The sequence below is a fragment of the Pinus tabuliformis genome, chromosome X, assembly GCF_031772625.1.
Source record: "Pinus tabuliformis cultivar Carrire ecotype Pingquan chromosome X, CPIR1, whole genome shotgun sequence".
NCBI lineage: Eukaryota > Viridiplantae > Streptophyta > Pinopsida > Pinales > Pinaceae > Pinus > Pinus tabuliformis.
The window spans coordinates 1723427401-1723441826 of record NC_142308.1 but is presented as its reverse complement, the minus strand read 5'-3'; the positions used below and the strand labels follow the sequence as shown (position 1 = coordinate 1723441826).

Below are 14426 nucleotides of genomic sequence, written 5' to 3'. Positions count from 1 at the left end.
ACCATGCTAACTGCAAAACATATGTTTGGACGGAAGTTCACCAAGAACGTCAACGCGAATGAGTTTATGAAACTCAGAGGCATTTCCCAAATCTGGTTCGACATCACTACCATATAACTTCTGAAAGTTAAGATCCTCAAGGTAGTCACAGGCTTGCAGTTTATCATTCCACATCTGGAATCCAACTCCCTCTTACTTTTGCAAATGAGAGGGTCTGCCCTTGTCAGAAATAGGTTGTTTGAAAGTTAAGATCCTCAAGGTAGTCACAGGCTTGCAGTTTATCATTCCACATCCGGAATCCAACTCCCTCTTACTTTTGCAAATGAGAGGGTCTGCCCTTGTCAGAAATAGGTTGTCTTAATAAGGTGTAGGTATGAGAGGTCTATCATCCACAACCTTTGGGTAATGGTTTGGATCGGTTTCACTCCTAGTGAATCTCAGCTTCATCAGACAACTATCAATCCACTCATACTACGCCTGGGGAGTTTTGCTTCAAGCCATAGAGGGCTTTCTTCCACCTGCATATGTGAGATTCCTGATCATGAATCTCAAACCCCTCGGGTTGTTCCAAACCTGTGGACCTGCTACATGAGGGGAATGGTCCCCTTGTAAGATTTTCCTTCGGTACATCTCAGACATGTACTTTCATGCTCTTTTTGAATTTAGGCATCCCTATCACCATCTGACTCACATTAGGTAGGGCCCCCTAGGTAGACATCCGGTGTTATAGATGTGATATGTCAATTGACATGATCCGCAATGGACCATCCTGCAACTTGATACAAATTGCCAACCCTGAACCCATGAGAAAAAGCATCTTTGAAAATTCTATTTTTTAACACGTGCCTTTCCATCGATGAGTGCCACCCTGTAACCTTTGACTTCCATTGCCGAAATGGACACCAGGTTCTTCTTGCGATCAGGTACATAAAAGAGATTCTATAAATGAATCGAGTTACCCTCATTCAATTGAGGGGTAACATTCTCTTCACCCTTTTCGGGATAGGTGGCATCAACTCCAAGTATAATCCCACTATTGTTTCCATCTCTACCAAATTAGAGAGTGCACCCTTCTATCCGATGAAGTGCCTTGAAGCACTACAATCAATAATCCAGATTCCCAAAGAATCTGAAGGAGAGGGCCAATACAAGATAATGCTTCATCTTATCAAAAACAACATTTGATTCTTCATACCTGGGGTTCCTTTCTTTCTTTGAAGAGGTGGCCATTTCCTTGATGACCTACATTACCTGTCATTCCTTTGACCATTGAAGATGTCCCTGGAATGATTGTTATCTTCATTAATAGATGTGTCTCTGCCATTCGGACACTCGTTCGCATAATCTCCGAACTTATTGCAACCAAGGCATTTGCCTTTCCTTCCACCCTTAGATCCGGACTTCCCAATGAAGTGATCTTTAGGTAGGCCATCAGAAACTTCCGCTGCGTCATTATGATAATATTCTCTGCTTCGACTTCACCCTCGGTGAATTTAAAGAGGGATGAGGAACCACTGATCCTTTTGTCCTTTCCCAACTGTCTTCAGTGATTGCTCTCTTGCTTGGGCATTGTCTTCACGTTAGCTTCGATACCATGTTAATGTTAGGTATGTTCTATGCTTAGAGCAATTTATTTCAATTTTCACAGTTAGCTCAATATCTTTTCCATATTAGCAATCACATCAGCATTAAAGTAAATTGCAGATAGAACATAAACATAAATTGTAGAAGACAAGCCAAGCCAAGAGGACACAAGATGTGGCGCTAGCCAGGGACAAACCCCAATGTGGGGAAACCCTTGATCAATTCTTCTTATATGTTCTTCAATAGTTTAGCATAGAGAGAGAGATATAGTATGTTTACAACAGAAGTCAACACTTTGACTTATCTAGATAAGAGCATAGATCATCTCTAAGAAGATGATACATGAGATCAGTTGAAGACATGCTACTTCAACTGATTCTCCAAGGTGACTCCTTCACCTATCGTTGTGTTGCATTTCGTCATCATGCTGCACCTCACCGTGCTGCACCATGCTGCACCCATCATCACTATGCTGCATCTCATCACGCTTCATTAATCATGACTGTACCCATCACTGTATTTCATTATGTGCCATTGCTGCACCATGATGCCATGCTGACCTATGTGTTGGCTGCATCTTGCTTGCTTGTTGTACCTAGCTTGCTTGTTGTCCCTAGCATGCTTTTGTCCATGCTAGCTGTCCCTTGCATGCTAGCTGTAACATTGCATGCTTGGTGTATTTGCTGCTAAGTACCATACAATTGTCCCAATGTTAGTTAGTTGTCCCTTGCATGCTGCTCTCCTTTGGAGACAAATGCTCTGGCAGTTCCGGCAGTTCCCGGTTGTTCCGGCTGTACCCGGCAGTTCCGGCAGTTCCCGACAATTTCGGCAGTTCCGGCAATCCCCGACAGTTCCAGCTTTTCCCGGCAGTTCCGATAGTTTCGGCAGTTCCGGCAATTTTGGTATTTCCGGCAATTCTGGCAGTTCCGGCTTTTCTCGGCAGTTCCAGCTTTTCCCGGTAGTTCCTGTAGTTCCTGGCAGTTCTGGCAATTTCAGCAATTCCGGTTACTCCTGGCAGTTTTGGCAGTTCCGGCTATTCCTGCAAGTTCTGGCAATTTTGGCTTTTCCCAGCAGTTCTGGCTGTTCTCGGTTTCTGCCCTCTGGATTAGTGCAGCGTTATCCCTTAGGATCTCTCCTCCTACTAAAACCAAAAGACAAGTAGAGAGGAAGAGATCCCAAGTGTGTTGAAATGACTTGAAAGCCACCTCTATTTATACTAAAACGTTGAGCACAAGTGGGGTTTATTTGGTTGCTGGCCGACCTTGACGAATTGTCCCATAACACAAATAAATTCATATCTCCATGAATACTTATCGGAATCGGATGATCTTTAAATCAATCCAACACCTCTCGATGATAGGGATCCAAGAAAAATATCAGTTTCCATTAATAAAATGACCCACATGGAGTTTGGCCCTAGTTGCCAATTTTAACACCATCGAATCTCAAGTAGCCAACACCCATTGGCCAGATGGGTGGGAAACAAGATGCATGACTGGGGCATACTCCTAATTGGAGGCCCCTCATCCCCAAGGAGGTCACTAACTCAATTCCTCATCCCTGGGAGCTCAACTAGGGGGGAAGAGCACACGTCTCAGTGATCTTATCAGCCGAGCCCCACATGATTCACACCTGCACCACACTCCCTTACCACAGCTTCACGCACATTCTCCTTCGCGTTTAGATTGCTGCTCATTGAATTTACAAGCACAGGTAGTTTATGTTAATGCATTTTTGGTTGAGTGACAGTCATAAGCATTTGTTTCACTTACACTGCTCTCTCTCGTTCCATCACTTCGTCCTCCATCTTGATCACGCATGCAGACATCTCTTTGACCCCTGCTCCGCTCTGTTATCTCCCAAAGTCTTTCACTCCTCACGTACTTCCATTCTCTAGCCCTTTCGTTGACATAGCCCTTTACCTTCCATCCTCCTCCCTACATTCACTTCCCATCCTATTCTTCCACTTCTAAAGCCATCACCAGCCTTATTCCTACCTTACACATCTCCCCCTACCATTCCATTACTCCATCACTCCAAACACTCACGGTAGGTCATCCTGTAGCCATTTGTAGACATCCTGTAGAAAACAGAGTATCTTGTAGGATCCTCCACAACCATCCTGTAGGAGGCCACTCTCTCGGTTGCTGAGCATCTGAATGCGAGGAACCTCTGTGGATGGATGCTAAGGATCCCTAGGGATCTCTCCTAGCCTCCCCAACCTATCCCACGCTTTCCTTCCTTCTCCATCCCATCTGCACAACCAGACCCTAGTTAGCACAAGATCACCATCATTCCACACACTTAAAGGAAAAATACAAAAACATAACTTTCATGATGCAAGTAGTTTAGATCCATGCATTTTCATTTATTAGAGGTAGTGACAGCATTGGTAGAAGTTGCATTTACATTCCTTGCACTGTAGAGGTCAGATTAGTTAAATTAGGGTTTCCTAGGTTTACATGCTTTGATTTGCTTTCAGTTCATTTCTGTCAAGTAAAGTAGCTTTCCTTTGAGATTAGCTTTCGTCCATCAATTAGCAAGCTTCTTTTGAGAGCCCATAGAAGTTGGCTTGAGCCCTAGCGGACTTGTGCCAGCTGACCAAGTGACAGCTGCGACAAGAGCTAGTACTTGTGCATATAACATCGTCGCTTCCAAGTTTGTACGAACTACCGGGTTGATAAAATAAGAGACAGGAAGCCCCAGGAGTTGTAGCATTATTGCTACAATACTGGAGCTCACCATCTTTTTGGCGCCGTTGAAGAAGAAGAGCCCGTAGCCAAGAGTAAGAAAGGGAAAAGCAAAAAGGTCCCGACTCCAACACAGAAGAAAGAACGAAAGGAGAAGGAGGAGGGAAAGGATGACAGAGCAAAAGAGGACACCCCATCCTGTCAGCAAGGGAACAGAGGTTGAAAAGCAGGGCAGTCAAAACTGAGGTGGTCCCTGCCAGCCCAAGCACCTTGTCAGCTCCTGCAGTCAAAGCCAAAAGCAAAATCCATGCAGCCAAGCAAGAAAAGGTGGCGAGAGTTGCATCTGCAGGAACGCAAGCACAGGCTTCTACAGGAAGCCCGAAAACACAAAAACAGGCTTCTACAGGAAGCCCGAAAACAAAGACAAAGGCTTCTACAGGAAGCCCGAAGATCAGTAAGGAGCAGGCTTCTACAGGAAGCCCAAGAGCAACAACCAAGGCTTCTACAGGAAGCCCGAAAATCATTGGAGGACAGGCTTCTACAGGAGGCCCAAAAACGGAGAAAGAGGCTTCTACAGGAAGCCCGAAAGTGCAACCACAGGCTTCTACAGGAAGCCCGAAGACAGAGACAGGGGCTTCTACAAGAAGCCCGAGATTGGAAAGAGGGGCTTCTACAAGAGGCCCGAAGGTCATTGAGAAACAGCCTCCTATAGAGAGTCCGAAGACAAAGAAAGAATCCTCCACAGGAAGCCCGAAATCTAAAAAGGAGAGGCCCTCTACAAGGAGCTCCGAGAGAGCAAAACGCAAGAAAGAGAAGGCTGGCATTCTCGAAAAAGAGGAAGCAGTGGCACTGGCTGCCCTCAGCACACCTCCAAAACCGAAAGAGAAAAGGGAGAGGGAGACCCCTCTACCACCTGAAGCCAGGAGAAGCAAGAGGATGACCACGGACAAGCCACAGCCTCCACCCAGCAGCCAAACCACTTCAGGGGATGTCCCTACTTCACCCAGTGCAAGGACCCCCTCTAAAACATCAGCCACCCCCGAAAAGGGGAGCCCAAAAATAACTTCCTGGACACGAAAGATAGGCCAGTCGCCTTCCGAAGCCCGACTCAAGGAAATAGAAAAGGGGAAGGAAGCATCACCCTCATCACCACCAGGGGCAGAGAAGGCAGGGCCATCAAAAACAGAAAAGAAAGAGCCTGTTCCGGTCCCGAGTCCTCGGCCCAGGACAAGGAGCAGGAGCAAGGTTGCTCAAGGATGAGCAAATGGTTCAGCTGGGGGGTGATGATGAGCCCCAATTTTGGTACAATTTGGGCTCATTTTGGCCTATTCTACTTGCTCAAACCATTCATTTTTTATTGCTTATGCATGCATTTCTTAGTTTATTCATGTTGTTTGTAGGAAGAAGGGTAGGCACTCTCTCTACGTGACTAATGCATTATGATTCCAGGTTTTGGCATTAAAAGGGAGCAAAAGACAACGAAAAAGGAGATAAGGAGACAACGAGGTGGCACTACGGGTTTTAGGAGAGGTTGTCCACGGTTCTAGGGACATCCCTCGTGATTCCCACCAAGAACTCCGAGCTCTAATCCATCTCCCCTCCGAGCTTAAAAGCAGCCAGCTGTTCTACAGGAACAACAGTTATAAACTGCTCTACAGGAACAACAATTATGACCATCCTACAGGATCAGCAGTTAAACTCTAGTTGGACAGCCGAGCTCCTAAAATGAAGGACACTTGTTGGATCATCGTTTTTGTATAAGTATGGAGGCCTTAGCCTTAGATAGGTTGTTGAAACTCTCGTATTGCTATTGTAATTTTGGAGGACAGCTCAGTTTTCGTTCCTTTTTGTAAGCCAATTTGGCATGATATCAGATTATGAATAAAGAAGGCAGATTCTGATCTAGTTCTGAGTTTTTCTTAAGGAGACTATAGCTCTCAGGTTAGGGCCCAACCTGAGAGCCATAGATCCCCTCTGCTGTAGTGTTGTTTCCATTTCATTTCAGCACTTTGAGCTTTTCATTTGCACATGCAATTCGAATTACAGGTTGTTGAGTTGGTCTTTTTCATGAGTTAGATAGGAATTGCTTATGGTGAATTTGTTTCCACTTGCTTAGTGTAGCAGAGGATAGATATAATCGATTGGAGCTCCAACAAAAAGGTTGTTAAGGCTCACTGCCGTCTCATCTGGGATTGGAGTGAAGTCCATGACTAACCACCAAAAATACGCATTTCTTTCTTCCATGGTTGCTGCAAACACAGTCACGTTATGTTAGATGCTTCCACATGATTCACACCTGCACCACACTCCCTTACCACAGCTTCATGCACATTCTCCTTCGCGTTTAGATTGCTGCTCATTGAATTTACAAGCACAGGTAGTTTAGGTTAATGCATTTTTGGTTGAGTGACAGTCATAAGCATTTGTTTCACTTACACTGCTCTCTCTCGTTCCATCACTTCGTCCTCCATCTTGATCACGCATGCAGACATCTCTTTGACCCCTGCTCCGCTCTGTTATCTCCCAAAGTCTTTCACTCCTCACGTACTTCCATTCTCTAGCCCTTTCGTTGACATAGCCCTTTACCTTCCATCCTCCTCTCTACACTCACTTCCCATCCTATTCTTCCACTTCTAAAGCCATCACCAGCCTTATTCCTACCTTACACATCTCCCCCTACCATTCCATTACTCCTCCATCACTCCAAACACTCACGGTAGGTCATCCTGTAGCCATTTGTAGACATCATGTAGAAAACAGAGTATCCTGTAGGATCCTCCACAACCATCCTGTAGGAGGCCACTCTCTCGGTTGCTGAGCATCTGAATGCGAGGAACCTCTGTGGATGGATGCTAAGGATCCCTAGGGACCTCTCCTAGCCTCCCCAACCTATCCCACGCTTTCCTTCCTTCTCCATCCCATCTGCACAACCAAACCCTAGTTAGCACAAGATCACCATCATTCCACACACTTAAAGGAAAAATACAAAAACATAACTTTCATGATGCAAGTAGTTTAGATCCATGCATTTTCATTTATTAGAGGTAGTGACAGCATTGATAGAAGTTGCATTTACATTCCTTGCACTGTAGAGGTCAGATTAGTTAAATTAGGGTTTCCTAGGTTTACATGCTTTGATTTGCTTTCAGTTCATTTCTGTCAAGTAAAGTAGCTTTCCTTTGAGATTAGCTTTCGTCCATCAATTAGCAAGCTTCTTCTGAGAGCCCATAGAAGTTGGCTTGAGCCCTAGCGGACTTGTGCCAGCTGACCAAGTGACAGCTGCGACAAGAGCTAGTACTTGTGCATATAGCACCGTCGCTTCCAAGTTTGTACGAACTACCGGGTTGATAAAATGAGAGACAGGAAGCCCCAAGAGTTGTAGCATTATTGCTACAATACTGGAGCTCACCATCTTTTTGAAACTCACATGGAGTTTGGCCCTAGTTGCCAATTTTAACACCATCGAATCTCAAGTAGCCAACACCCATTGGCCAGATGGGTGGGAAACAAGATGCATGACTGGGGCATACTCCTAATTGGAGGCCCCTCATCCCCAAGGAGGTCACTAACTCAATTCCTCATCCCTGAGAGCTCAACTAGGGGGGAAGGGGTACATCCCTTAATCCAAGCATATCTCTGAAGACTAGAAATTTCTTCTTTGATAGTGCTTTGGTAAGTATATCGACAATCTGCTCATCAGTCTGAATATGGTGGAGTCTCACTGCTCCTCTCTGTACCATGTCTCGAATGAAATGATATCTGATTTCAATGTGCTTGGATATGTCATGAAATACATAATTGTCAGACAATCGGGTGCCACTCATATTATCACATAATATCATTGTAGTATCCAGGACTTGCTCAAATAACTCTCCAAAGAGTTTTCTTAACCAAACAACTTCACAACTAGCTAAGCTAGTAGCAATATACTCAGCTTCTGTAGAACTGAGAGCAACTGATTTTTGTTTCTTGCTCATCCAAGAGATCATGGCAGATCCCAAACTGAAACAACATCTTGAAGTGCTTTTTCTGTCCACAATGTTTCCTACCAAATCAACATCAGAATAACCATGCAACTTTATGTTGCCAGTAGTATATCGAAGACCGAAATTAATTGTCTCATGCAAATATCTACGCATTGATTATGTAAAGGCTTGGTCATGAATTGACTCAAGGTGTTTACAACATAGCAAATATCAGGACGAGTGTTCACTAGGAACATCAATGCTCCAATCAACTGACGATACTTAGATGGATTAGATAAATCAGGTCCAGCTTCATCACCACAGAGTTTCTTGAAGTTCATCTTCATGGGAGTGCTCATGGATTTGCACTCTATCATTCCAAACCTTTCCAATAGCTTTACAACATACTTCCCTTGGGAGAGAATAATTTCGCCAGGTCTTTGCTAGACCTCCAGGCCCAAAAAGAAGTACATCATCCCAAGGTCTTTCATTTCAAATTCAGAGGCAAGCTCCCTCTTACACTGAATCATCAGAAGTTCATTACCTATCAAAAACATATCGTCAACATATAATACCAAAATCAAAGGCATACCTTGTACAACTTTGAAGTAGAGGTTTGGATCAACACTACTCCTCATGAATCCCAACTTTACTAAGTAGCTGTCAATGCGAGAATACCAAGCCCTGAGGGCTTGCTTAAGCCATAAAGTGCTTTCTTCAATTTGCATACATGGGTTCTCATGTCATGTACTTCAAAGCCTTGAGGTTGTTCAACATATACTTCCTCCTAAAGAGCACCATGTAGAAAGCTGTCTTGACATCCATCTGATGGAGAGTCCACCCTTGACTAGTAGCTAAAGCAATAATAGAGCGATGGTGGTATACCAAGCAACAAAAGCAAAGCTATCTTCATAATCAATTCCCTCTTTTTGAGAGAATCCTTGAGGCACAAACCTTGCTTTAGCTTTTTCAATACTGCCATCCATGCCATGTTTTATTTTGAACAACCACTTTGAAGTCACAATTGATTTGCCCTGAGGTCTAGGAACAACTTCCCATACATCATTTTGCATAATGGATTCATATTCTTCTGTCATGGCATCCTTCAATACTTGGTTCTTTTTTGCTTCTTCAAATGATTGAGGTTCACTCTATATGATAGAACTCACAGCAACAACATAGTTTTGATATTGATTGGACTTCTTGCTTTCTCTGAAAATGCCCCTGGGAGCAGTATGTTTTTCAGCATCCTGTAGAGTAGCACAAAGCCATAGAGGCCTTGTTCTATATGGAGGAGGATCTAATGGATCCATAGGCTCAATAGGTTCATCTAGGTCCTCATGATTAGGTGCATGAGTAGAGGGATCCACATCATCATTTGTTTCTTTAGAAGAGATAGGAGGACTAATTCTTACTTTTTCAAGAGCTGCATCTTCATCAAATGTTACATCTCTATTGAAGTCTATTGTTCTTTGACCAGGTATATAAATTCTAAATGCTTTAGAATCTTCACAATAGCCCACAAACATACCTTTCTTACCTGAAGCCTCAAGCTTGTTCCTCTTTTCTTTTGGTACATGAAAATAAATAGGACAACCAAAGATCCTTAAATGACTGACATCAGGTTTCTTGCCTGTGAATACTTCTTTAGGAGTCTTGTCATATAATGCTCGATGAGAAGTCATGTTCTGTACATATATGACTGCGTTGGCAACTTCTCCCCATAGGAACTTTGGCACATTTTGATCATGTAGCATGGCACGAGCAACCTCCATGATAGCAGTGTTTTAAAATTTGGCCAGACCAAATCGGAATTGGCTGAGTCTGTTACCGACCTAGCCGAGCCGGTCACTGACTCAGCCTGTTCGGTAATAGACCAACCAACTCAGCCGAGTCCCACTGAAACCGGTCAAGCATGACCAACGACGCTTTTTGGAGAGAATGCGGACCGCAAACTCAATTATTTTTTGGTTTTAGGTTTTCTTGAAGCCCATCTAATCTCTCCCAAGCCTATTAAAGCTACCCAACTCCCTCACATTTCCTTACATCTATCTCATTGCATTTGTGTGAGAATTTGTGAGGAGTTTGTGAAGAGTTGGTTTTTGGAGGAGCAGTGAGGAGACTTGGGCAATCATTGGAGTAACACTGAGGAGCTTCTTGGGCAGCCATTGGAGCAACATTGAGGAGTTTAGAGCCTAGAGGTATTATTTATTTATTTATCTTTCTCAGTTCTAAAATCTGCCTTTGCTTGTGGTTTTTTTTTGCAAATCTGGAAATTGAAAAGAGTATTTTTTTGTAAAAGAAATGAACATTGAAGAGTTGTTGTTGTTGTTTTTTTTTTTCCATTTTCAGATTTGTTTCCTTTCATTTCCAAGTTTAAATATTAGAAAGTGGCTCCTAAAATGAAAGATGCTACTTGGGTATATGCTGAGATTTTTGATAATCAAATGCATTGCAAATTTTCTCATAGAAAAATTAAGGGAGGTGGAGGGGGCATTCATAGGCTGAAACAACACTTTACTGGTTTTAGAGGTCAAATTGCTCCATGTGTAGCACCATCAGAACAGTTGGGGAGATTAAGGAGTTGATAGAAAAATTTGAGAAGTTTGAGGATGAAAAAGCTAAGCAAAAAGAAATAGAGGCTGAAATTGGGAGGAAGAGGAGTATAAAACACATGATGGCTGCCAACCCCAATTTTGATTATGAGGGCTCTTCATCTATCCCTTGCACTGATGCATCCAACCCCTTTCGCTATGTTCCTCCCTCTTTGGAGTTTATTCAAGAAAAGGGTAAGGGTAAAATGAAAAAGAAGAGTGATATCAAAAGTTATTTCACATCCTCCTCACCCTCTGATAGTGCACATGGTCCTCAAGCTAATAGAGTTCAAATGCAACCTACTTTAGATAACTATTGGAAGAAAGAATTGAGAGAAACTGTTTGTGATTACATAGCTAGATGGTGGTATGATGCTGATATCCCCTTCAATGCTTCTCGTTCACCATATTATGAACCTATGTTTGATACCATATTTGCTGCTGGAAAGGGATTCAAAGACCCTACTATGTATAAGTTAAGGTGATCTCTTTTGCAAAAAGAGGTTTTGTCCATTGATGAATACTTGAAAGATTTCAAAAGCTCATGGGAAAAAACAGGATGTACCATCATGTTAGATGGATGGACTGATCGAAGGAGCCGTACCATCATAAACTTTCTTATCTTTTGCCCACAGAGAACCATGTTTCTAAAATCATTTGATATATCTGATAGGGTGAAAGATGCACACTTGTTTCAGCTTTTGGATGAGGTTGTTGAAGAGGTGGGGGTTGCTAATGTTGTTCTAATCATTACAGATAATGCCTCTAACTATGTTTTTGCTGGTAAAATGTTAGAGGAAAAACACAAAACCATCTTTTGGACCCCATGTGCTGCACATTGGGTAGACCCCATGCTTGAAGATATTGGTAAAATAGATTGGGTCAAGAACACTGTAGAGCATGCCAAAAGCATAACAAAATATATCTACAATCACTCATGGATTTTGAACCTGATGAGGAAACACACAAGGGGCAAGGATATTATTAGGCCTGCCATCACTAGATTTGCAACTCATTTTTTGACATTGCAATCTATGCTTTCCCAACATAGAAACTTGCAAAGGATGTTTTCCAATGATGAATGGAATGAATGTCAATGGTCTCGCAAACAGGATGGCAAAGATGTGAGAAAGAAAGTTAATGAAGAAATATTTTGGAAAAAGGCAACAGAGGTTGTGAAGGTTGCTGAGCCACTAGTTAAGGTGTTGTGGTTGGTGGATGGGGAAAGATTGGCTATGGGCTTCATTTATGAGGTTATGGATCAAGCAAAGGAGCAAATAAATGCAACATACAGGGATAGAGTGGCTAAGTATGGGCCCATTTGGGAAATCATTGATCAAAGACGGAATAATCAACTCTGTCGCCCTATGCAGTTGAGTTTTTTCTGAAACCAAGGTATCATTATAAAGCTCTAGAGGCAGAAGCTTTGATTGGGGAGGTTAGAGATGGATTGATTGACTGCATTGACCGCATGGTCCCTAAGAAGAGTGACCAGCTGGAGATACACTGACATATCACTTTTTTCAGCAGAGCCACAAGTACCTTTGGCAAGAACCTAGCAAGGATTGCAAGGGAAGCAAATGAGCCGGGTAAACAAACAATTTCAATTTTCAAATTCTTATTTTGTTAAATTGTATATAATTTGAAAGTTGGATATAATTTGTTGAGCTAACTCATTACACAACTATGTTTTTGCAACACAATGGTGGGAGGCATTTGGTAGCCATTGTCCTCAATTACAGAAGTTTGCAATCTGTATTTTGAGTCAAACTTTGTTAAAATTGGCAACTAGGGCCAAACTCCATGTGGGTCATCTTATTTATGGCAGTTGATATTTTTCTTGGATCCCTCTCATCAAGAGGTGTAGGATTAATCTAAAGATCATCCGATTCCGATAAGTATTCATGGAGATACGAATTTATTTGTGTTATGGGACAATTCGTCAAGGTTGGCCAACAACCACATAACCCCCATGTGTTCTCAACATTTTAGTATAAAAGGAGGTGACTTGATAGTCATTTGATTACACACTTCACTCTTGATTTCTCTCCACTTGCTTTGGGTTTTAGTGGAAGAGAAGTCTAAGAGAAGGAAGCCCTAGACGCAGTAGGGAAGGAGCCTAAACTTGAAGTCTAAAGTTTAAACGCAGTCCTAGATGATGCCCTAGTAGCTCTACGCATGACCTAAATCAAGGAAGACGCAGTCTGCCCTAACGCTGTCAAGGAAGACGCAGTCATATTGTGGAGGAGATAGCCCTAAAGGAACTCGTTGGAGGCAAGGGAAGCTCTGTCTTAGCCGCAACAAAGAGGGACAGAACAACATGGGTTTTGGAGGTTGTTTCAGGGTCATTTTGTGAAGGCTGAGTTGCTGTTAGGAGGGCCGAGGTACCTTCCTAGAGGACCGAGGCAAAGGAGGTTAGTTTCAAGTTGTTTTGGGTTTGATGTGTGGGCTAGAAACTCTGTTTGAAGGGGCTGTAAGCTACAACAAGGTTGTGTGGTAGGCCGCAGGCCATACCACCACAACAAGGGATAGCGTGGGTTGTTTTGGGGTTATGTTGTGCCCTAATCTTCAACATGGAGGCAGAGGGTTCACTCTAGGGTAGGCCACAGAGATTAAGGGCTGTTTGGGTGACTGTTTGAGGGCTATTGCAGCAGTCTAAGGTGCCCTAACCAGTCACTATCACAACAACAGCAAAGCAGACTTGGAGTAGCAGTTTGTGTGGTGTGTTGGGTCAATGTTGTGACCAGATTTGGATCAGTTTGTTGAGCAGCCTGTGGGAGCCAAGTTGGAGGCTTGATTGGGTGATCGAGAGCCTCCATAGGTGCAACAATGGTACATGGGACAACAATGATACTTGGTACAACAATAGTACATGGGACAACAATGATACTTGGTACAACAATAGTACATGGGACAACAATGATACTTGGTGCAACAATGGTACATAGGACAACAATGAGTACATGTTGTACAATGCAGCATAGTCCACATAGGAGCAGCAATGCATAGCATGATGTACAATGCAACATGATTAGTGAAGCATGATGAGATGCAACATAGTGATGATGGGTGCAGCATGGTGCAGCACAGTGAGGTGCAACATGATGATAAGGAACAACACAATGATAGGTGCAACAAGGCAATGGAGTCACCTTGGAGAATCAATTGAAGCAGCATGTCTTCAAGTGAGTTTAGCTACCTCATGTATCATCTTCTTAGAGATGATCTATGCTCTTATTTAGATAAGTCAAAGTGTTGACTTCTGTTGTATATGTACTATCTCTCTCTCTCTTTGTTGAACTATTGAAGAACATATAAGAAGAATTGATCAAGGGTTTCCCACATTGGGGTTTGTCCCTGGCTAGCGCCACATCTTGTGTCCTCTTGTCTTGGCTTGTCTTTTGCGATTTATGTTTATGTTCTATCTGCAATTTACTATTATGTTGATGTGATTGCTAATCTGGAAAAGATATTGAGCTAACTGTGAAAATTGAAATAAATTGCTCTAAGCATAGAACATACCTAAAATTAACAAACTTGCAGTGCTACTGGGTGTGAGAGCAATTGGTCTGCCTTTGAGAGGATTCACATGA

The 14426-nt window shown here is 42.9% G+C and overlaps 1 protein-coding gene across 1 annotated transcript in view; it reads left to right on the top strand.

Annotated features, from left to right (window-relative positions):
- The window catches only part of LOC149146657 (ADP-ribosylation factor 1), a 100801-nt gene that overhangs the window by 11929 nt on the left and 74446 nt on the right, over nucleotides 1-14426 (top strand). The window lies entirely within an intron of this gene.